The 24,108-nt window shown below is 44.0% G+C and overlaps 1 protein-coding gene across 3 annotated transcripts in view; it reads right to left on the reverse strand.

The window, feature by feature from the left end:
* The window catches only part of CNKSR3 (CNKSR family member 3), a 98,247-nt gene that overhangs the window by 37,147 nt on the left and 36,992 nt on the right, over positions 1-24,108 (reverse strand). Inside the window, exon 1 of one of the 3 annotated variants that reach the window (XM_053591326.1) lies at positions 22,041-22,104. The exons of the other annotated variants lie outside the window; for them this stretch is intronic. The gene's annotated coding sequence lies outside the window, so the exon portion shown is untranslated. Of the gene's footprint in view, positions 1-22,040; positions 22,105-24,108 lie in introns of those variants that run through there. 3 annotated transcript variants of the gene reach the window in all.

A 24,108-nucleotide genomic window follows, 5' to 3' on the forward strand; every position in this document is an offset into this window, starting at 1 on the left:
AGAGACAGCCAGCGAGGGCCGCCGTCCTGTGGGTGGTGGTTGCTGACCGTCCCTAGGTGAATGGCCCTCAGTGGGTAGACTCACTGCTTAAGTGATCGGGGAACTTGAGTCAACCACAGCATTTACTGAACTCTTACTCTATGCCAGCAGACAGGTTCTGGGGATAAAGCCGTGAGCAATACACCGAAGGCCCTGTCCTCATGGAGCTCCCAGGGGAGGGATCCAGAAGCCAGACATGAATGAGTCACATTAGTAAAACTGTGGTTATAATGAGAAGGGCCAGGACTGAAAAGTTTGGAGACCTACCAATAAAGCTCAGGCCACACATGCACAGACAGGGGTCAGGGAAGCCTTCCATGGGAAATGCTTTCCTATCCATTTACTGTCAACCTACCTGTGTTTTGACCAATAGAGGGAATTAACTAGATGAAGGTGGAAGAGGGAAGGACATTCTAGAAATGGCCTGAGCAGGACCCTGGGGCGGGAAGGAGCACGGGTTGTATGAACAGATGAAAATGAGATAAACAGAGAAAGAGAAGAAAATTTCACCCTCAATCAACTCAGCTATTCAAGCCTAATTATAAAAGTCACCTTAATGTTTTAAGATTAGGTCTACATAAATTTGATCCCGACACAAAGGATGAACACATCATTTAACTAGAAACGTACGTGGAAGGCCAGTTGCAGCAACACAAAAACACACTTACACACACATATATTTATATTTATTTACCCCGGCAATAGGGGTGTCACTTGGGTGTTTTGCTGGGCTAAAAAAAGTAGGCACAAGGTCCAACACGTATTTTTAGCAATGCTTAAGTTCATGAATCTTAAAAACTGATGTATGAAGCTAAACTATACCTCCTCTCCATAAACTTTCACCATTTGCCTCCTGATAAGATATAAGAAGAACAGTTTTCTGATAACCATGTGAGGTTATCAAATACAGGAAGAAGTAGTAAGAAAAAATGTCTTGTTCCAATGGTAACCACTTGGAGCCAACCCATGCCCCCAAAATGACATCTGTCTAGCAGAGGGGTTTCTGTCACACAGCAAGAGAGATTGGGGACATAGATCTAAATCCAGCTCCTCTCTGACAGCCTCCAGCCACAAGTGACCTCAGTGGCATGTGAGTCCAGTCAGCAGTGAAGGTCGGGCAGGTCAGCAGGGGTCAAGACATTCTGCAGCAGGCAACAGGGACAAGGCGGAAGACTGGAGGACAGTCTCCAAACTATCCTGTTCCCATTTTATAGGTAAAGAAACTAAGTCTCATGGAGGATATGTTATTACACAGCCACTACAAGGGGAGGTACGTAACTGTCCCAGACCACACAGCTGGGAAGATGTCAAGGGAAAGATTTTTAAGTCATTTTCTTCAGCTTGATTCAGAAGAAAAGAGCTTGGATTCAAATCAAACTTCACTCTTGTAGGTTCCATCTGGTAAACAGGAGATTATAATACAGGATTATGAAAATTCTTCTCCAGACATCTTCCTAAAATCAGCAGTCAGGTCAAATTATAAAACAGTTACTAAAATAGAATCACAGAATCTTAGAGGCACTTGAAAGGTACTTCAGATCTCCCTGAGTACAAAATATTGGCAAAGTACAGATAGAAGATGAATTATGGTGAAATTTACTCTAAATCGTTTAGCCAGTTCTAAGCCAGATCACCACTAGAGCCTACATTTTTCTTTCTTTCAGAATGCTATCTTCCCTACTCCATTTCAAGTTTTAAAAAGAATTTTTATCTTAATTTTTCACAAAAGTTTAAGACAACTACGTTATACATGTAAACCTCATGACAGGCCAGATATGGTGGCTGATGCCTGCAATCCCAGCACTTTGAGAGGCTGAGGCAAGAGGACTGCTTGAGGCCAGGAGTTCAAGAAACCAGCCTGGGCAACATGGCAAAACCCTTGTGTCACAAAAAACTTTTAAAAGTTGAACATGGTGACACATGCCTGAAGTCCCAGCTACTCAGGAGGCTGAGGCAGGAGGATCACTTGAACTCAGGAGTTTGAAGTTGTAGTGACCTATGATCGCACCACTGCACTCTAGTCCAGGAAACAGAGTGATACCCTATCTCAAAACAAAGGGAAGAAAAAAAAAAAACATATGGTTGAATTGTGTCCTTTCAAAATTCACATGTTGAAGTTCTAACCCTCCCCACCTCAGAACACATTTCAAGAGAGATTTTTAAAGAGGTAATTGAAGGGCACTTGGGCTTTTTCCATGAGTTAGCAACTATGAATAGCACTGCAATAAATATTCTGATACAAATATCTTTGTTATGATGTGATTTTTGGTCTTCTGGGTATATGCCCAGTAGAGGGATTACAGGATTGAATGGCAGATCTATTTTTAGATCTCTAAGTGTTCTCCATATCTCTTTCCAAAAGGAATGTATTAATTTGCATTCCCACCAGCAGTGCAAAAGTGTTCCTTTTTCTCCACATCCACGCCAACATCTCTGGTCAAACGCTAATGCGTTTGAGTTCTCTGTGGATTCTGGTTATTAAACCTTTGTCGGAGACATAACCTGCAAATATCTTTTCCCATTCTGAGGGCTGTTTGCTTGCTTTACTTACTGTGTTCTTGGCTGTGCAGAAGCTTTTTAGTTTGATCAAGTCCCAATAGTGTATTTTTGATGCAGCTTCAATTGCCCCGGGGGGTCCTTCTCATAAAAAACTCGCCCAACCCAATTTCTTCAAGGGTTTTCCCTGCACTCTCTTCTAGTATTTTTATAGTTTCATGTCTTAGGTTTAAATCTTTAATCCAGTGAGAGTCTATCTTGGTTAATGGTGAGAGGTGTGGGTCCAGTTTCAGCCTTCTACAGGTTGCCAGCCAGTTCACCCAGCACCATTTGTTAAATAGGGAATCTTTTCCCCATTGAATGTTTTTAATTGGCTTGTCAAAGATTAAATAATGGTTAGTAGCTGGATTCACCTCTTGGTTCTCTATTCTGTTCCAGACATCTACTTCTCTGTTTTTGTGCCAGTACCATGCTGTTTTGACCACTATCGATTTGTAGTATAGTCTGAGGTCTGGTAGCATGATTCCTCCTGCTTTGTTTTTATTTTTGAGTAAGGTCTTGACTATTCAAGTTTTTTTCTGATTCCATATAAAACGAATAGGGAGAAGGCGGAAAGGGAGGGGAGGGAGGGGGGGAGGTAGGTGGAGGCAGGGGGATTAATGGGATTACACCTGCGGTGCATCTTACAAGGGTATATGTGAATCCTAGTAAATGTGGAATGTAAAGGTCTTATCAAAATAACAAGAAAATGCCACGAAAGCTATGTTAACTAGTGTGATGAAAATGTGTCAAACAGTCTATGAACCAAGTGTATGGTGCCCCATGATCATACTAATGTACACAGCTATGATTTAATAAAAAAATAAATAAATAAAAATAAGAGGTAATTGAGTTAAAGTGACATCATTGGGGCTCAATTCATAACTGGTGTCCTCATCAGAGAAGAGACGGAGACACAGATACACACACAGGGGCAGCCATGTGAAAACCAGGGACAACACAGCCATCAACAGCCAAGGACAGAGGCTGCAGAAGAAACCAACCCTGTTGGCACCTTGCGCTCACACGTCCAGCCTCCAAAATCGTGATGAAATAAACTGCTGTTGTTTCAGCAACCCAGTCTGTGGTCCTTTGTGATGGCAACACTAGCAAACCACTATAAACATAATAACATTTTATTTCTTATTCGTCTACATGTGATAAATTCTTCCTTAAACAAAATAAACGAGGCCCGATATTTACTGTGCTAAGCAAGCTGACTGCTCAAATTGCAAGCATAAAACTGAAAGACTCACGTGCATTTTCCTGTGCAGAATAAAGTAGCCCACTAAAATCAAAGTGAGGATGACATATGCAATGGATGTTCATGAAACATCATTCCTGGACGATAAGGAGAAATAAAGATGAGGCCAGATTATTTCTCTTTTGATTAACTGAAAAATTCACAGAGAAACAGGACTTCAGAAGTAGCATCAGAGCATGCAGGACTATGTGGGGCACAGGAACAAAGGTCCGGAGGGTCAACCTCAGGAGGGTTCCAACAGGGTCCTGGCAGCAAAGGGGGGGAGACTGAGAACTGAGAACGCAGAAGAACATTTCCTTGGAAACAGACCAAAATCTCCTTGAGGATTCGGGGGGAATGGAAGCATTGTATCCTCAAATAATCCAAAGCTCCCTGAGATGTAGGAGCATTATTACACAGAAACATCAAATTGCTATCTATGTAAGAACAGAACCCATTGTGGCTGAAAGGCGTTCGTGTCAAGGTGCCCGTACACTGGACATGCTGGGTTTTAAATAGTATCGCCCCCAGAGCTTTATTACTCCACCAATGCATTCTGACCTATTTTCAATTGTCCTATTGTTTAGGACACAATTAAACATTCATAACCAGCTAAATTAAACTATTACGCAGTCCTACAGAGGAAGGGGGAACCTCAGTCTTGAGTAAACGGGTCTAATAGCTTTAGAATTTGCAATAAACCATACTCTTTTACTTATTTGTCCAACGTATCTATTTTCCAGTTTCTTGCTTCAAGAAATTTACAGAAGGTCTAGCAGGACCAAGAGAAACACATAATTAAGTAAAATTAAACGCATTCCACGTACACAGCTTAAACGGAACACATAATGAAATGTGAAAGAATTATGAAGATCTCACAGAGTGGGCGCCACATGCCAGAGGCCCCCGACTTCCCGTAGCGTCGCTAAACCCGGCTGTAGATAATCATCTTAAACTTCCCAAGAAAGGCCAAGGCAAGGAAGAAAAACCAAATCTCCCCCTTCAGATGGAGAAAGTGACAGGCCACAGAGAGCTTTGAGTTCTTACTAATTGGCTAACCTGGGGCAAGTTATTCAATTCCCTCATTTGGAAAATGAGGAGGTTCATATTATCCACTCCAAAGAATGTAATGAAAATAAGATGTTAATATTTATGAAGAGCTTAGAACACTATGGTGCACATAAGTAAATACTCTAAGAATTTTGTTAAACAGAAAATGTGATTTATTCACATCCTCCACTTAATTTTCTTTTTCTTTCCTGACACGAGTCTCACTATATTGCCCAGGCTGGACTCAAACTCTTGGCCTCGAGCAATCCTCCCAAGCAAGTGCCAACTTACGTTCTCGACTTTCAAAGCGTTCAGAATAAAAGTTGCCAAAGAGACACAGAGACTCCCAAATGTTTAGGTGGCCCCCTCTGGAAAAGAGTTAATCAGAGAGAAAATCTCAACAGCCCATGTTATTACCGTGCCCAGAAAGTGTTCCCAAATTTGGAGGCCTACAATAATCATTAGTTTCACCAAAAAATACTTCATGATTTCTGTCAGAATATGTTCACTGCTTACTCTACCAGGATTATAGACAAAATATTGCTGGTGCTCAATAAATATTTACAGACTAGACAAATGGACGCAGGAAGAAAGACAAAGAGCTCCGCATATATATTAATGTCACACCAATGCACAAGTCACCTGCTTTTGCTTTCCCATGCAAAGATAACTAAAGATAAACTACAGATTGTTGTAAAGGTCACATGTATTTACAGCAAGTTTCGATGTTTCAAGATTAAAGGAAGTTGTTTCTACATAAAGAGAAATATCAGAAACTAAAGAAAACCCCAAACCTCTTAATGTCACCCTTTGATAATTGTCTCGTATTATACTAAGAATTCATTTTTATTAATTAATCTTCCCCAAATGTGGACAGGATTATGTACATGATGATCAAAAGTGACAGTAAATGCCCCCATGCAAAAATTCTAGGGCTATTCTCTTCCTATTCTCTCCCCAAGACTAAAATCAGATTATTAATGGGGCCCAGGAAGCAGGCAGTCGTCATGACGTGAGTGTCAGGGTCATGCAGACCCTCCCTCCGTGGCTGTGGGCCCCACTTCGCAGGTTCCAATCCGTAGAAGGTGTGATGCTGCAGGTCGGAGCACTTCTCCTAGCCGTGTCCCATTGACTACTTTGACCATTAAAACGTGTTTTAACCAGTTGGGTTTTCTGTTTGGGGAATTTTTTTTAAAAAACTGCTTTGATTCAGAAATAAGTTTAGATAAAGCTTGCGCAGGCCCATCTCACTCAAGAATCAAAAGTGACAGAGGATGCAAAAGATATGCTCCAACAGGACTTGAGTAGACGGTGTTCTTTGCAGAAAACAATGAACGCGAATGTGCCAACAAATGCAACTAACTTCCACCAACTTTATGGAGCAGCCAGCACAGGCAAGGCCCTCTACAGGGACAGCCCTGCGACACACAGGGATGAGGGCTGAGGAGCAGGTCAGCATTTTATTATGTGAACCGGAAGAAAGGAAACGAGTCTTAGGTGGGACAGTTACACCTAATCATGATATTCCCAGAATTCCCAACACTTTGAAAAATATTAAATGATAAAGACTTGACATCAAAGCTCTTCAGCTTCCCCAACTCGCTGACACTCACTATGTCAGAGGCCCCCTAAACGTGAAGCCTTGCTAAAAATATAGTTTGATATTCAGCAAAACCTCTGTAAGTTGACCACCCGAGGGGCTGTAACGAGTGGTCAACACACAGAGGTGGTCAACATAAGGAACCGGGCCTGCTGTACTGACACCTACACATGTGCATGTCCGGTCTCTGAAAATTAGGTCAACTTAAGGAGGTGGTCAGTGTGGGAGGTGCTCAACTGTAGAGGCTCTACTGTATTTGGTTTCTATGTGAGCATAATATGGTGAGGAGCGTGGTTTCTGAGCAGGCCAAAATTCAGAAAGGTGGTGTATCGGTAGAACTTCTATGCGCCCTTTCATGAGATGAGCCACTCAATTCAATCATTTTCAAATGCTTTTCTTTTTTTTTTTTATTTATTTATTTTTTTTATTAAATCATAACTGTATACAATGATATGATTATGGGGCATCATACACTCACTTCATAAACCATTTGACACATTTTTATCACAGTGGTTAACATAGCCTTTCCGGCGTTATCTCAGTTACTGTGCCAAAACATTTACATTCTACATTTACCAAGTTTCGCAAATACCCCTGTAATATGCACCACAGGTGTGATCCCACCGATTCCCCTCCCTCTACCCACCCCCCCCTTTCCCACTTCTCCCTATTGTTAAGTTGTAGCTGGGTTATAGCTTTCATGTGAGAGTCCCAAATTAGTTTCATAGTAGGGCTGTGTACATTGGGTATTTTTTCTTCCATTCTTGGGATACTTTACTAAGAAGAATATGTTCCAGCTCCATCCATGTAAACATGAAAGAGGTAAAGTCTCCATCTTTCTTTAAGGCTGCATAGTATTCCATGGTATACATATACCACAATTTATTAATCCATTCGTGGATCGATGGGCACTTGGGCTTTTTCCATGACTTAGCTATTATGAATTGGGCTGCAATAAACATTCTGGTACAAATATCTTTGTTATGTTGTGATTTTTGGTCTTCTGGGTATATGCCCAGCAGAGGAATTACAGGATTGAATGGCAGATCTATTTTTAGATCTCTGAGTGTTCTCCATATATCTTTCCAAAAGGAATGAATTAATTTGCATTCCCACCAGCAGTGCAGAAGTGTTCCCTTTTCTCCGCATCCACGCCAACATCTCTGGTCTTGAGATTTTGTGATATAGGCTAGTCTCATTGGAATTAGATGATATCTCAAAGTAGTTTTGATTTGCATTTCTCTGATGATTAAAGATGATGAGCATTTTTTCATATGTCTGAAGGCCGTGCGCCTGTCTTCTTCAGAGAAGTTTCTCTTCAAATCCCTTGCCCAGCCTGCGATGGGATCCCTTGTTTTTTTCTTGCTGATGCGTTTGAGTTCTCTGTGGATTCTGGTTATTAAACCTTTGTCAGAGATATACCCTGCAAATATCTTCTCCCATTCTGAGGGCTGTCTGCTTGCTCTGCTTACTGTGTTCTTAGCTGTGCAGAAGCTTTTTAGTTTGATCAAGTCCCAGTAGTGTATTTTTGAAGCTGCTTCAATTGCCCGGGGGGTTCTCCTCATGAAATACTCACCCAGACCAATTTCTTCAAGGGTTTTCCCTGCATTCTCCTCTAGTATTTTTATAGTTTCATGTCTTAAGTTTAAATCTTTAATCCAATGAGAGTCTATCTTAGTTAATGGTGAAAGGTGTGGGTCCAATTTCAGTCTTCTGCAGGTTGCCAGCCAGTTCACCCAGCACCATTTGTTAAATAGGGAATCTTTTCCCCACTGAATGTTTTTAATTGGCTTGTCAAAAATCAAATAGTGGTAAGTAGCTGGATTCATCTCTTGGTTCTCTATTCTGTTCCAGATATCTACTTCTCTGTTTTTGTGCCAATACCATGCTGTTTTGATCACTATCGATTTGTAGTAAAGTCTGAGGTCTGGTAGTGTGATTCCTCCTGTTTTGTTTTTATTTCTGAGTAATGTCTTGGCTATTCGAGGTTTTTTCTGATTCCATATAAAACGAAGTAATGTTTTTTCAAGATCTTTAAAATATGACAGTGGAGCTTTAATAGGGAGTGCGTTGAAATTATATATTGCTTTGGGTAGTATGGATATTTTGATAATGTTGATTCTTCCTAGCCATGAGCATGGTATGTTTTTCCATTTGTTAACATTTTCAGCTATTTCTTTTCTTAGAGTTTCATAGTTCTCATTATAGAGATCTTTCACGTCTTTTGTTAGGTAAATTCCCAAGTATTTCATCTTCTTTGGCGCTACTGTGAATGGGATAGAGTCCTTAACTGCTTTTTCTATTTGACTGTTGTTGGTGTATATAAAGGCTACCGATTTATGAATGTTGATTTTGTAACCTGAGACACTGCTGTATTCCTTGATCACTTCTAGGAGTTTTGTAGTAGAGTCCCTAGTGTTTTCCAGATACACAATCATATCATCTGCGAAGAGCGAGAGTTTGATCTCTTCTGACCCTATATGGATACCCTTGATCGCCTTTTCTTCCCTAATTGCGGTGGCTAAAACTTCCATTACAATGTTGAAAAGCAATGGAGACAATGGGCAGCCTTGTCTGGTTCCTGACCTGAGTGGAAATGATTCCAATTTAACTCCATTCAATATGATATTGGCTGTGGGTTTGCTGTAGATAGCCTCTATCAGTTTAAGAAAAGTCCCTTCTAGACCAATTTTCTTGAGTGTTCTGATCATGAAGGGATGCTGGATATTATCAAAAGCTTTTTCTGCATCAATTGAGAGAATCATATGGTCTTTGTTTTTTAATTTGTTTATGTGCTGAATTACATTTATAGATTTACGTATATTGAACCAGCCTTGAGACCCTGGGATAAAACCAACTTGGTCATGATGTATAATTTGTTTGATGTGTTGCTGGATTCTGTTTGTTAGGATCTTGTTGAATATTTTTGCATCTATATTCATTAGTGATATTGGTCTATAATTTTCTTTTCTTGTTGGGTCTTTTCCTGGTTTGGGGATCAGGGTGATGTTTGCTTCATAGAACGTGTTGGGTAGTCTTCCTTCTTTTTCTACATTTTGGAACAGGTTGAGTAATATAGGTACTAATTCCTCTTTAAAGGTTTGGTAGAATTCTGACGTGAAACCATCTGGTCCCGGGCTTTTCTTTTTAGGGAGGTTTTGTATAGTTGATGCTATTTCTGAACTTGATATGGGTCTGTTCAACATTTCCACTTGATTCTGGTTAAGTCTTGGAAGGTGGCGTGCTTCCAAGTATCGGTCTATTTCCTTCAGATTTTCATATTTCTGAGAATAAAGTTTCTTGTAATATTCATTAAGGATTTTTTGGATTTCTGATGAGTCTGTGGTTATTTCGTCGTTGTTGTTTCTGATTGATGATATTAGAGATTTTACTCTTTTTTTCCTGATTAGGTTGGCCAGAGGTTTATCTATTTTATTGACCTTTTCAAAAAACCAGCTTTTTGATTTATTGATCTGTTGTATTATTCTTTTGTTTTCAATTTCATTTAATTCTGCTCTAATTTTGGTTATTTCTTTTCTTCTACTGGGTTTGGGGTTGGAATGTTCTTCCTTTTCCAGTTGCGTGAGATGTCCCATTAAGTTGTTAACTTCCTCTCTTTCCGTTCTCTTGAGGAAGGCTTGCAGTGCTATAAATTTCCCTCTTAGAACTGCCTTTGCAGTGTCCCAGAGGTTCTGATAGTTTGGGTCTTCATTGTCATTTTGTTCCAAAAAATTGGTGATTTCTTTCTTAATCTCATCTCTGACCCAGCTATTATTCAGCATAAGGTTATTTAACTTCCATGTTTTGTATGGGTATGCAGATTCCTGTTGTTACTCAATTCAAGTTTTATTCCATGATGGTCTGAGAAGGTGCATGGAATAATTTCTATTCCTTTAAATTTACTGAGGTTAGACTTGTGACCTAAAATGTGATCAATTTTGGAGTAAGTTCCGTGGGCTGATGAGAAGTATGTGTATTCAGTTTTGTTGGGATGAAATGTTCTGTAGATGTCTGCTAAATCTAAATATTGGATGGTTAGGTTTAAATCTAAGATTTCTTTGCTCAGCTTCTTTCTGGAGGATCGATCCATCACTGCCAAGGGAGTGTTGAAATCTCCAGTGATTATGGAGCTGGAGGAAATCAAATTACTCATGTCTGTTAGAGTTTCTCTTATAAATTGAGGTGCATTCTGGTTGGGTGCATAGATATTAATAATTGAGATCTCGTCATATTGAGTATTACCCTTAACAAATATGAAGTGACCATTCTTGTCCTTCCTTACTTTTGATGGTTTAAAGCCTACTGTATCTGCAAATAAAATTGCAACACCTGCTTTTTTCTGATTACCATTTGCCTGAAATATGGATGACCATCCTTTCACCCTGAGTCTGTGTTTGTCTTTTAAGTTGAGATGTGACTCTTGTATGCAACAAATATCTGGCTTGAGTTTTTGTATCCAGTCAGCTAACCTATGCCTCTTTAGAGGACAGTTTAAGCCATTCACATTGATGGAGAGTATTGATAAGTCTGGTGGAATTTTGGGTGTCGAGTTTTTCAAAGGTCCAGTGGACATTTTTAATCCTTTCGCCAGTGTGGAAGTTGGAGTTTGATCCGAAGTTTCTGGGTGATTTTACTTTTGTGGTATAGGATTGGGTTGGTCATTGTGGAGGATAGGTCTGAGAACATCCTGAAGAGCTGGTTTACTTATGGCAAATTTTTTCAACATATGAATGTCATTGAAGTATTTAATTTCTCCATCATAGATGAAACTCAATTTAGCTGGATACAAGATCCTGGGTTGAAAGTTTTTTTGCTTTAGGAGATTAAAAGTTGATGACCAGCCTCTTCTTGCTTGAAAAGTTTCAGCAGAGAGATCTGCAGTTATTCTAATATTCTTACCTTTGTACGTTATAGTTTTCTTTCGCCGGGCTGCTTTGAGAATCTTCTCTTTCATGTTAACTTTAGGGAAGCTAATTATGATATGTCTGGGAGATGGCTTATTGGGGTTGAATCGTGCTGGGGTTCTGAAGCTGTCTGCTATCTGAATTTCAGATTCTCTGGGCATGTCTGGAAAATTTTCTTTCATAATTTCATGTAGAAGGGCCTCTGTGCCCTTGGCAGCCACTTCATCGTTCTCCGGAATTCCTATAACCCTTACGTTGTTTTTTTTCAAATTATCTGAGAGTTCTCTGAGTGAGTGATCCGTTTTTGCTCTCCATTTCTCTTCCTCTTTGAGAGATTGGGAGCATTCGAAGACTTTATCTTCAATGTCAGAAATCCTTTCTTCTGCTTGCACCATTCTGTTACTGAGGGATTCTACTGTATTTTTCATATCTTTGAGGGCTGTAAGTTCTTGTTTCAGTGTGTCTAAGTCTTTGGTGGTTTTGTCTTTAAATTCGTTAAATTCTTGAGACAAGTTTTGAATTTCTCCTCGAATTCCTAATTCCATTTTATTGATCTTGTCTGCAAACCAAATTCTGAATTCGACTTCTGACATCTCAGCCAGTTGTTTATGAATGGGATCTTCAATCACATCTGCCGTATCTTTTCTTGGGGGGGTTGATCTATTCTGGTTATTCATGTTACCAGAGTTTTTCCGCTGATTCCGCCCCATGGTTTACTCCCTTTGGTTTTTCCCCTGGGGTTTTATCGAGGGCCCGTACAGTGTTGTGGCCTGAGAAACTGGGGCCCTGTCTGGTGTGGTGGAGCAAAGTGGTTCTGTCTTGTTTTCAGCTGGTTTCTGTTCGATCCTATTGCAACTTCTACTCTGGCTTGAAGTCTCAGCTGTGTGGAAAAATCAGCAATTAAGTCACCCCGCCTGCCCACCTCTGGCCCCAGTTGGAAAAGGAGAATCAAACCTTCCTACAATCGCACACCCAGGGCACCGCCTGAAAAGTCCTCAGTCTATTAGCCCAGTTCAAAAGGTCCGAATCAACTGTCTCAATCGGCACTTGTCTCGGGTGGAAGGGTTCAAGAGGTCTCTGGGAACTGGATCACAGGGGCCTGGTTACTCCTCTGACACAGTTCACCCCAGTGCAGCGTGGAGTCAGGAGGAGCCACCCAGCAAACAGAGCAGTCTAGGAAGGTTGACGTCTCCTTCCCCACTTTGCCCCTCCGTTGGACCCAGTCACTGGTATCTCTGCAGATGGCTAACCCAGTTGCCTGCAGTGAACAGACACTCCAGGGATTTGCACCTGCCTGAATCGCAAGGAAGTCTGCCAGGCCCCCGCAGACTGCCGCTATCTAGCAGGAGGAGATGGGGCCTGACATCTTTGAGTGTTTGATGCAGGTGATGGGAAGGAGGTGTTCACTCAGGCTTAGCCCCGTCCCTGATGGATGCTGCTAACAGAACAGAACAGAACAGACAACTTTGTGAGGTTCTGTCTCTGTTCCTGTCGTTGCCTACAGAAGACGGGCTGTTTTGAGTTCAAACGTCTTTGCTGCTGGAGAATTGCGTCTGAACACCTCTCTGGGTCGCCCCGCCCTGGAGGCTTCCAGGTTTGTGAGCCGCGTCACCCGGTGGCCTCCTCTGGTTGCCCAGGGAGACAGGGGGTGTGGCCTCAGAATATCCAGAAGTGAGCGTTCTGCCGTTAAAGAAAAAATGGCTGTTGATCTACCTCCAGGGAACTGCTGCTCTGGTGTGGGCACTCAGGCGACCCTTTTCTCCTCTGTCCCGCGCCCCAGAGTCAGCACTGAGCGGCCGCACGCAGTTTGTGCTGGGTTCACACCCCTTAAGAGATCCCCCAAGAATCAGAACTCTTGGGGGATGGGCCCCCAGACCCCGATTGGGAGTGGGGGTGGGGAAGCTAGAGTTTCATTCAGTTTCACGCAATACTACGGTCCGGGGAGGGCTCCTGCACTGCACCGCAGGGAAGTGCTGCCAAGGCTTGATTTCCCCTCAGCGGAGTGCCCTCTCCTCGCTCACGTATCCCAGAGTCAGCGCTGACCTGACGCAGCTCAGGCACTGTGCTCTCCCCTCGAGAAATCACCCAAGGAGCCGAACTCCTGGGGGATAGGCCCTCAGACCCCGAGTGAGAGTAGGGGTTCTCAGCTCTCAGCGGGAAGGCCAGAGTCTTATTCAGTCTTGGGCCCCGTATGCCCGGGGAGGGTTGCTGCACTGCACCGCAGGGAAGTGCTGCGAGGCGTGACTCCCCCTCAGCCCGGTGTCCTCTCCTCACTCGGCGCACCTCAGGGTCAATGCTGACCAGTTGCAACTCGGGGACTGTCCACTCCCCTTGAGAAATCACCCAAGGATCCGAAGTCCTGGGGGACAGGCCTCCAGACCTCAGTGGGCGGGAGGGGAGCGCCGGGGATTCAGGGTTGCCGGCAAAGGATTCCCAAAGTTTTATTCAGCCCTATGTCCGGCAGGAGAACGCCACGGCACCCCAGTAGGGGAGGTAGGTCCAGTTTTTAGAAGGTCTCTCCCGTGGAGTGTAGTGGGAGGGCCTTTAATTTCTGCCCGCTTGTTCAATTTTGGGGCTCTTGAGCCGGTCTCATGGGGGAGGGGGACTCCCGTCCCCTTGGTGGTGGATTTTGTACCTTTTGTTTGCGTCCTTGTGATCACAGCTTGCCTCAGCGGTGTTGATGTGCGTTCTTCAGCCTTCTCTCTTGGTGAGGCTCAAGTCCACCAGGATACTTACTAAATTCCTGTCCCTTAACTCTCCTTCTGGACGGGAGCCTTTGTTGAAAGCTGGCTTCAGTCCGCCATCTTGTCTCCCCCGGCAGACCTCAAATGCTTTTCTTTTGTCACTCCTGTTTTGTTGATGTCCATAGACCTTAATTTAAAAACTGTCTGATAAAACTGATTTAAATATAGCCAATTTGAGTTTAGGCAATCATACCATGTTTGAAACACAGGAGTGACTTGTAGGATTGATGAATTCTTTTTGCCTGGTTGGACAGGCACCTGATCAACTGACTTTCCACCAAGTCAAAACTCTAAGCAAACTGGGTACAGTAGCTCACACCTATAATCTCAGTGTTTTGGGAGGTAAAGTGGGAGGATCTTTTAAGCCTAGCAGTTCAAGACCAGCCTGGACAATACAGCAAGACCCTGTCTTCTTAAAAAAAGAAATGCCATGTGGTGGCACACACCTGTAGTCCCAGCTACTCAGTAGGTGGTGGTAGGAGGATCACTTGAGCCCAAGGAGTCTGTGCTACTGCACTCTAGAACGAGTGAGAATGTCTCAAAAACAAACAAAAAGAGCCCTAAGCAGAATTTCTGGGAAAGGGAGCAGGGGAGGCCCAAGGGCCACCTGTCAGAGGTAGCCTCTGACAAAAGGGCCTTTGCACCTGCCTTGACCTCTGATGGAGGCTCAGCTCCTCCCTCTGGACATAAAATGACCCAATTTCCTCAGAAGCCTGCAGGCTGTCGAAACAACCCTGTCCTGTCGCCCGTCAGACTATTCTGTATTGGCTTCAAGGGCAGAAGCCATGGACCTCCCTTCCTCCACCGAGGGTCCACTTTCGCTCACAGCTTTGGGGATGGCAGCAGGCAGCGCTCACCCTCCACTCTTTTTCCCTGTATGTTTGGGGTCTGTAATTACTGCTTTAAGGAGATGTGCACCTTGACTTCTCCTTGTGTTTGACTCCCCAGTTTTGACTTCTCCGAGTTCACTGCAGTCCAACTTTTCTTTCTCCTTTAGGACTGGAGCTTCTGGTGAAAGCTGCCTCTAGTCGGCCTTCCTGACCCCTCCTCATTGCTTTAAGAAGCAAAGAACCTACGGGTTTAGGCAGTTATTTCATAATCTGACCATCACACCTTTACTCCATCTTCCTAAATCACAAACAGGAATGCTGCGCCAGCCCAGCAGACACCTGAGGACAGCTGGGCACTAAGCACAGCCTAAAAAGCCTGTCTCCACTTGGTCAAAGCATCTAAGTCTCACCTGCACCACTTAACTGGAGTCCCCTACACCCTCTACCCCACCCAGCCCAAGACCTTCAGACACCGGGATTCCTCCTCTACTCACATGAACTCTTCTACATATTCCAGTGGCAAATTCAGACAGTTTTCTCCTCCCATCCAAATCCCTCATTTTACATCTTCAAATCCACACCCACACCCATTTTTTTCTAGGCCCTAAATGTGTCCTCACTGATTCTTGTGTTTCAAACCTTTTCCTCCCTTGCCTGCCCTCGCGCCTCCCTCCTCCACTTCTGACCACGTCTGCAATAGTTTCTCCTCTGGTCCTTCATTGATTCATCCCCCTACCACTGTCTCCTAAATGTTGAATTACCTACTTTTATCCTTGAATCATCTGTTCTCTTCTCTGAAAAGTCTTTTCAAGTAGCAAGAACTTAACCCAAATCTATACCAGTGGCCTACAGGGAAATAAGGACAGAGTTTTCTACTAGACATGGGAAGAAAATACAAAAACTTTACTTACATTACTTACTTGAGAAAAAGAGAAGCTCACCTTTACTAATATACAGCTGACCCTGGCACTCTCACGAGTATGAGGACATCTTGTGTACCATGCATGATAAGGCACCAAAGAAGCTCCCGACACCAAGAACGGGAAAGCAGCTACAACCCAAAAGAACCCACTTTCAGCCTATTATTCTGTAATGCAGTTTACTATCTACTACTAACTCAACTATATCTCATAACATAGAGATTCTTGCAATATGAACTACACACAGAGGAATAATATATAAGCCTAAGCTATCAAAACTGGTACAGCTGAGGCCAGGTGCCATGGCTCACACCTATAATCCTAGCACTTTGGATGGCCAAGGCGGGAGGATCACTTGAGGTCAGGAGTATGAGACCAGCCTCAGCAAAAGCAAGACCCTGTCTCTACCAAAAAAAAATAAATAAATAAAAAATAACTTGGTGTGGTGGTGTACACACCTAGATTCCCAGCTACTACCCTGTTTCCCCGAAAATAAGACCTACTTACAGGAAAGATAAGACATCCCCTGAAAATAAGACCTAGCGCATCTTTGGGAACACACCTTAAAATAAGACACTGGGTAGGTGGGGGGCTGAAGTAGGAGGATCACCTGAGCCAGGAGTTTGAGGCTAACTAGAATGATGTCACTCCAGATTGGGCAATGGAGTGAGACTGTCAAAAAAAAGGCACAATTGATATTTCTAATCAATGATGATCACATCAAGAATTACTTGAAATACAGTGTCACATCCCCTAATGTTAATGAAGACACATTACCTGTCTTGTGATTTTCAAAATATTTAAAAATCTTTACCCTATCTTTTGAAGATGTCTATTTCTTACGTTATACATTGTATTTTTTGGTTTTGTCCTTTTTTATCTTTGTTTAGTTACATATGGTAATACACATGTTAGTATAGTAGAATGCGTATGGTACTTGTAGGTAACTGTCTACTTGCCATGGTGTGCACTCACAAATTATTTACTTCCAGAAGAGCATGAAGGGAAGTCTGCAGACTGCAGGTCTCTACCATGACGGACGCCAAAGTGCTCTCTAATCTAAAACTCAGCCCGGGGGAACCTGAACTCCTCAGCAAGCCTCCTGCTCTCCTGTGGACCTTCTTCTGGCCAGCGCCCCTGGGGTTTGCAGAATTGTCTACACCTCAAACACGGAATCTTCCTCTTCCCCTCCACAGTTTTCATTCTCAAAGACCAGCCTTCAAGTCCTGTCAGTGGTCCCTGCTGAGCATCCCTTCACTATCCCCTTTCACCCATGTTCCCTGTCACTGCTGAACTTCCTCTTGACCAGGTGTCTATGCCAATCAGAAGCAGGCTCCACGATCAGTCCCTTCCTCCGCTTAGCTCATCCTCCATCATTCCATCTAAGCCAAAGCCCCAGCCTGTCAGCTCAGCACCGTTTCCCAAGCACCTGCCAACTCCTCTGTAATCCCTCCACCTTACAACACTCATCCTCCTGGTGAGGACACGGGCAATGCCCGTTTCACTGAGTTTCTCCAAAGTGAACAAAAATCTCAGTCACATGTTGGCAAATACAGCTCACAGACCAAATCCAGCTGCTCCCTGTTTCTGTAAGTAAAGCTTCACTGGAACAGGCCCCGACTCCTTGGTTTAACACATTGTCTCTGGCTGCTTTTGTGCTACGATAGCAGAGTTCAGCAATTGACAGAGACTGGATGGCCCACAAAGCCTAAAATATTTACTATCTGGCCCTTTACAGAAAAGGTTTGCAGACCAATAAAAGACCCACATGTGTTTGGAGAGAGAGACCTCTTACAACTTTTCATCCACTTTTTTATTTTTTTCAGTCAGTTTTTGTTTGTTTGTTTGTTGAGGAGTAATTTGGATACACAATAAAATTATTTTTCCCATGTGTAATTCAATGAGTTTTGACAGATATATACAGTCATGTAGCCACAGCACATTTGTGATGGAAACATTTCTATCACTCTAAAAACATTCTCTCGTGCCCCTTTGCTGTCCGCTCCCTCCCCACAGCCCCGGGCCCTGGCAGCCGCTAATCTGCTTTCTGTCTAATGAACTCGATTTCTTCCTGGGGCTGTTACTCCTTGTTCTACTTGGGTAACACTGGCCAAACCACTTAGTTCTGGTTCTTAGGCCCCTCATCTGTAGATTAGTTGGCTTCGATTAGAACTGACACCCACACACACTACTAATTGCAGCTCTGATTTTATCAGCCATTCTTCAGGCTTGTGGTTAAATTTAATTTGCAGAAAAGGTGCTACGGCTGAACAGCATGTCTAAAAGCTGGATTAGGAGCCTCCAGGGCCTCTCATGCCTCCACAGATGTCTGTCTGAGCTGCGCAAGTTACCTTTCCTTACAAAAAAGGAAACAAACAGCCTGGAAACTTAAATCCCAAACATCGTCAGAGCTGAAAAAGTAATCAGCAAATGAATGAAGTTGGTCTTGAGAAAAACCACATCTATAAGACATATTTTCTACCTGAGCAGAGCTGTGCGCACACATGAAGCCCATTGCTGGGGCTGCGCCCTTGGAAGCAGAGGCCATGAGAAATCAAAACACATAATAAAGACCCAGCCAAGGACAATCCTGGGAAGCCCAATTAAGAACCCACAAAGCCTGGGTGGCGCCTGTGGCTCAGTGAGTAGGGCGCCAGCCCCATATGCCAACGGTGGGGGGTTCGAGCCTGGCCCTGGCCAAACTGCAATTAAAAAATAGTCAGGCGTTGTGGCGGGCACTCGTGGTACCAGCTACTCGGGAGGCTGAGGCAAGGGAATCGGCTAAGCCCAGGAGCTGGAGGTTGCTGTGAGCTGTGACACCACAGCACTCCACCGAGGGTGATGGAGTTGAAACTCTGTCTCTAAAAAAAAAAAGAACCCACAAAGCTCTGCTCACCTTGTTGATGGAATGGGGCAAATGATTGTGAGGACAAAGGAGCACTTTTTAGGGCACCCAGCCGAAAAACCTGTAACGCTGAAGACAAAGTAGAAGTTTGGACTTTCAACCATTTGGGCAAAGCTAGTCTACGTAACACCAAAGAGCTACTGAAAATGTGGCAAAAAATCCATGGCTTAAATTTCTTACAAAAGGCAAACACAGGGAGTGGAAGGCCGGTCAGTCCTAGAGCACAGGCCTGTTCCTCAAGCCAACTCAACTTTCCTGCTCGTAACCAATGTCCTCTTGGACTCAGGCCTAAAGATGTCAGAAGATGTAACCAAGAAACCACCATGACTTGGGTTTCCCGACATCAGGAGAAGATACATTACTTAAACAAAACCTGGAACTAGCAGACATATCCATGCCAGGATAATTTAAGGAAGGAAAAAAAAGAAGGACTACCTTAGGTCAAGGATTTAAGTTACCCAGAAAACAACAGTCAGATGGATTGAGGCTTCTGAATGGGTTATGTAACGCATCCCAGCTAAAACCATTAACCAGGAAACTCTGGCTTCTGAGTTGTAGGCCTCCCAAGCCCACCCTGTGCCACCCCAACAGGCTACATAACTTCCACCCCCTGTGAAAGGGACCCAGCTTGCCCCTCCCAGAACCCTGAGCTACTGAGCAAAGTCTAGTTGTGGAAGGAGAAGAGCCCAGAGCAGAGACGGGGCACTTCGTTAAGACAGAACTGCCGATCCTAAATCCACAGAAGAGCTAATGGGCTAAGGCAGTGATTTTCAGCTGGTGTGCCGTGAAAACTTTTAAAGATCATTAATTAAATTATTTAGAAAGCAGTTCAAAGCGCAGTATATTCTTCTTTTTACTCTTATTTTTAACCAACATAATTTAAATGTGCCGTGGAAGTATAAGTATAGATTCACGTGTGCCGTGAAATAAAAGTTGAAAAACACTGGTCTGAAGAGACCATCAGAATTCAGAATGTACCGGCAGCCTCAGTGTCCAGCTAGGAGTCTTCGTCCCTTGCTCCCACCTCAGGAACAATGACAAACTTAAAAGATAATTGTGAGGGCCAGGAAGAAATACAACATTGACGTACATGTGTGAAAGTGTGTGTATGTGTACGTGTACACACATAGACCTTTATCTTCTAGCAGATGTTTTTTAAAAAAAATACAAAATGAGATTCTGAAAACAAAAACAAAATTCTGGAGATGAACATCAAGCACACCACAGTACCCTGATATAAAAGAAAGAAGTACTTTCCAAGGTCGTTTGTTGGAATTCAGTAACTAAACCATTGTATCCAATTTTGTAATACTTGGACCAAAGTGGGGGGGAAGGGGAAGGAAGGAGCCACAAGTGAAACAGAAGAAAGGAATTCACTTTACCCAGAAAGTTGTTTTTGCCCCCGCTAGTGAGGCTTGTTTTGCCAAAACTATAAATTAGATTTGGTCTAAAAACCAAACACTGGCACAACTATTGTCACCGGCATGTTCATGCTGAACCAACGGTAAAATTAACTACGTAGTTCCCTGCATGCACAACAAGTTTAAGTTTATAGTACGGGAGAGAACCAGCTCAGCAGATGCACCCCATGTGGCCACGGCAGCAAGCCGGAAGCCATTGGTTAGGCGCCAGTACTGGCTGGTGCGAAGCTCCCCTGCATGGAGGTGAGCACACAACTCATCCATCACCTCCTCTCCACCTGAGCTAGCGGGAATTGCATGGAAAAACTCTTCATCCAGCTATCTCCCAACACGGCCAACATCATTTCACAGTGCATGATACAAACAGCTGGGCCACATACAACATACAAGCCCTGCACTCACAGGGGAGGCTGCATGGCTTCCTGGGCACCTGCACACACAAGGGCTCATGGGTCCTTATAGTGACTCGAGGGAGGATCCTGTCCAGGTAATTACATATTGTCTCCAGTTTGCTGATGAAGAAAGCACAGCTCAAAGACCATCAGTAAGAAGACAGGACCCAGACCTCAACAGTGTGTCCAATCCCTGCGGGGCTCGGTAGTGGTCAGCAAAGAAGTGAAGGGGAAAAATAATTGAGTCCATTTATTTGCAGACTTTCAAATGCTGAGTATTTACTTCATTTCAGGCACCATGCAGAGCACTGTGGAAAGGATATAATTCAGTTACTGTTCAAGTAACTGAACATCAAAGGACTGGAAACAGCAAGAAAGAGCTGTAAGTCCAGTTTACAGCCCGGGAAGGGAAGGGCACTGTTGCCTCTGCAACCAGGCAGCCTGGATTCACTCTGTTGCTTCCCAGCTATGTGTCACGTGGAAGTCACTGAACCTCTCTGGGCCTCATCTACAAAGTGAAGGGGGTCCCAGTACCTTCCTCACAGGGTTAACTGGATGATTAAACATGTTAAAATGTGTAAATGAGTCAATATTCTTAACATGGTTATTACAAACACTGCCAGGTCAGAGCAAGTATTATTTAAGTATGTGTGAAAATAAAAATAAAAAATCTAAAAATAAATAAATAAATTGGGGCTAAGGGAGCTTTTAAGTAACTGGCCTGAAGTCACACAGCCAATAAAAGGCAGAGTCAGGACAGAAAGCCATTTCCCAGGATTATAAAAGAAGAGCGTGAACCCGGTGCCGGCTGGGGAGATTTTTAGGTTTGATGGCAAGAATCTGCCATTAACGGCTGCTCCTCCGGTGGGGGGGGCCCCCAACACAGAGAGGGTGGGGAGAGGCCACAACAGCTGCTAACCTGGGGACAGCTGTGCAACCCTAACCACAACCAATTTTAGAACATTTTTTAACACATCCCCCCGTGAAACCCTGTCCCCGTTAGCAGTCGCTCCCCAACCCACTTCCCCTGAACCCTGGGCACCGGCTCGCCAATCTACACCCCGTCTCTGTGGACTTGCCTCCATGTTCCACTTAATAGATTCTGCACATTTCTCATAAACAGAATCATATAGCCCATGGTCCGCCGAGACTGGCTGCTCTCCCTCAGCAGAGTGTTCTCAAGGTTCCTAAAGCCTTCTTCACACACAACTTAAACGTCCCTCCCTCGCTTGAAACATTGTCAGATCCCCACTGCACTGGGGAGACAGTTCCCAGCCAGCAAAGGCCAGTGGCAGTCCCCAACATCCTCTCGGGCCACATTCTCCCCTAACCACGAGGATGCTGGACACTGGTCAGGCACTTCCAGCTCCTGTCTACCTCGTGGGCTTTCCCGAGATGGCCCTTCTACTTAGAATGTTCTTGCCTCCTTAACGTCAGTCCCAGCTCACACCGCATACTCGCAGGGAGGCCTCCGCCAACCACAGCATACAGAGGAGCCCGGCAGTCCCTGGTCCTCACCGCGCAGCTTGTTCCCCAGGGGCCTCCCGAGCCCCCCCCCCACAGAATTGACATGTTCATTTGTCCCCGTGCCTCCCTGCAACACGGAGCCAGACCCCACATGTCTGCATGACTCATCTCAGGCACCGCCCCGCACAAGGAAGCCACTTAAATATTGGTTGAACAAAGGAGAAGAGAGAAGGAAAAGTCTGGGTGAGGTCAAAAACCACAGTTTAGAGAAGTATAAATCCATATGTTAGTACAATCCTCCACTCCCACCCCACCCCCGCACAAACACCTGTCAGTATTCAGAGTTAACCTGTCCGGTCCTCATCTTTTCTTCATACGCTCACTCACCAAATATTTATCACGCAACCCCCTGGCCAAGGGCTGTGGACACCCCTCATGAGAAGTCAGAGAAGAGCCCACCCTTTGTGCCTTCCACCACAGCAGGGTAAGAATTCCCACAGGTCTGCCTGTGACATCAGCTCACTTACCAGAGTGACTTGACAGAACCTTTCCCTTGTTTCCAGAAAACCCAGCTTTTACTATCTGCTAAGAACCAACACGAAATGTCCCATGCCCCGGCCACCTGACTGATACTCATCTCCAGCATCCTCTCATCTTATAGTCCCCTTCACACTGTGCCTGTGGCTCTGACTCTCACATACTTGGTGACCTCAAGCAAATCCAAAGCCCCTAGCCTTTTGCCACTGTGTGACATCCACGGGCTCAGAAGGTGACCCTGGGGGTCCCACTGGCCCTTTATCTCTATGACTATACTTCCTAGGACTTACCCTCTTCCCCCTTCAAATTAATAAGGCACCACCTTCATCCCAAACCCATGTTAACAGACAGTTCAAGTCCCCTGACAGCAAAGCCAGTTGCCATCAAGAGGGCAAGTAATTGGTACCATTTGTATACCATGGTAGCTGACATGAAAAAATAGTTCTTTTGAGGTTAATACATTAAAAGATGGTACAAGTGCAGAATTCGAAGTGTTGTTATACTGTCTCGTTTTGTATCGTGCTTAACAAAACACAGCTGTACGCACGGTGCACTTGATTTACAGAAGCCAGGCCTTGTGTTGGTTCAGCTGGGACTGACGGTCAGGACAAAGAGAGACCCATTTCCCTGTGACCGCTGCCCCATCGTGCAGCAGTGCCCCCCTTCTGTCCCTCCCACGGAGGGCGAGGGAACAGACAAGGCCGTGTCTAAGGAGCTTTCTAAGCTTCTCTAAAGAAAAAATAACTAAGAAAATGCCATGAAAGCTATGTTAACTAGTGTGATGAAAATGTGTCAAACGGTCTATGAACCAAGTGTATGGTGCCCCATGATCATACTAATGTACACAGCTATGATTTAATAAAAAAAAAAAAGAAAACAATTAATTGACATGAGGAAACCGTGACACTAACACACAGCACTCATCACGGATTCAAGAAGCAACTAGAAAGGGTCGAAGGCAGGAGAAGCCAAAACGCCTGGCTGCCAGCCCCTCTCAAGGGTAACATCATAGCAGGGAGTGCGGGAGGAAAACTTCCAAGTGGTTTGTGTCTGGCAAATAAAAAAAAAAATTAGTTTCCATCTTCAGAGCCACAAATTTATGGCTTAAATAAAATTCTGACGACTTTTAATGCAAAATACAATAGGGTTGATCTATCTTACAGTAAATACTGTGGTTAAAAGGTACTCAAGTTTCCTCTGGTATAACAGTCAAAAGAATAGAACTGGGAAAAACGAAAATATAAAATTACAGGTATAATAACAGCAAACAGTTAAATGTCATTTTGTACGTGGCAGGTGCTTTGTAAAGACTTAATAATATATAAACACTTAATCCTCCTAACATCCCACTTGGAGATGAGGCACTGAGGCTCCCAGAGGGACCTGCCCACCCAGGGGCTGGCGCCAGGGTCCCCACTGCTCACTGCCAGATGTCCCCTGCAATACAGAGTGTTCACAGACGTCCCTTTAGCTGATCTCAGTAAAGAACGGTTTTACGTAACAGGAAATTACACATCGTTT

The sequence above is a fragment of the Nycticebus coucang genome, chromosome 5 (assembly GCF_027406575.1).
Source record: "Nycticebus coucang isolate mNycCou1 chromosome 5, mNycCou1.pri, whole genome shotgun sequence".
In the NCBI taxonomy this organism is placed as follows: Eukaryota; Metazoa; Chordata; class Mammalia; order Primates; family Lorisidae; genus Nycticebus; species Nycticebus coucang.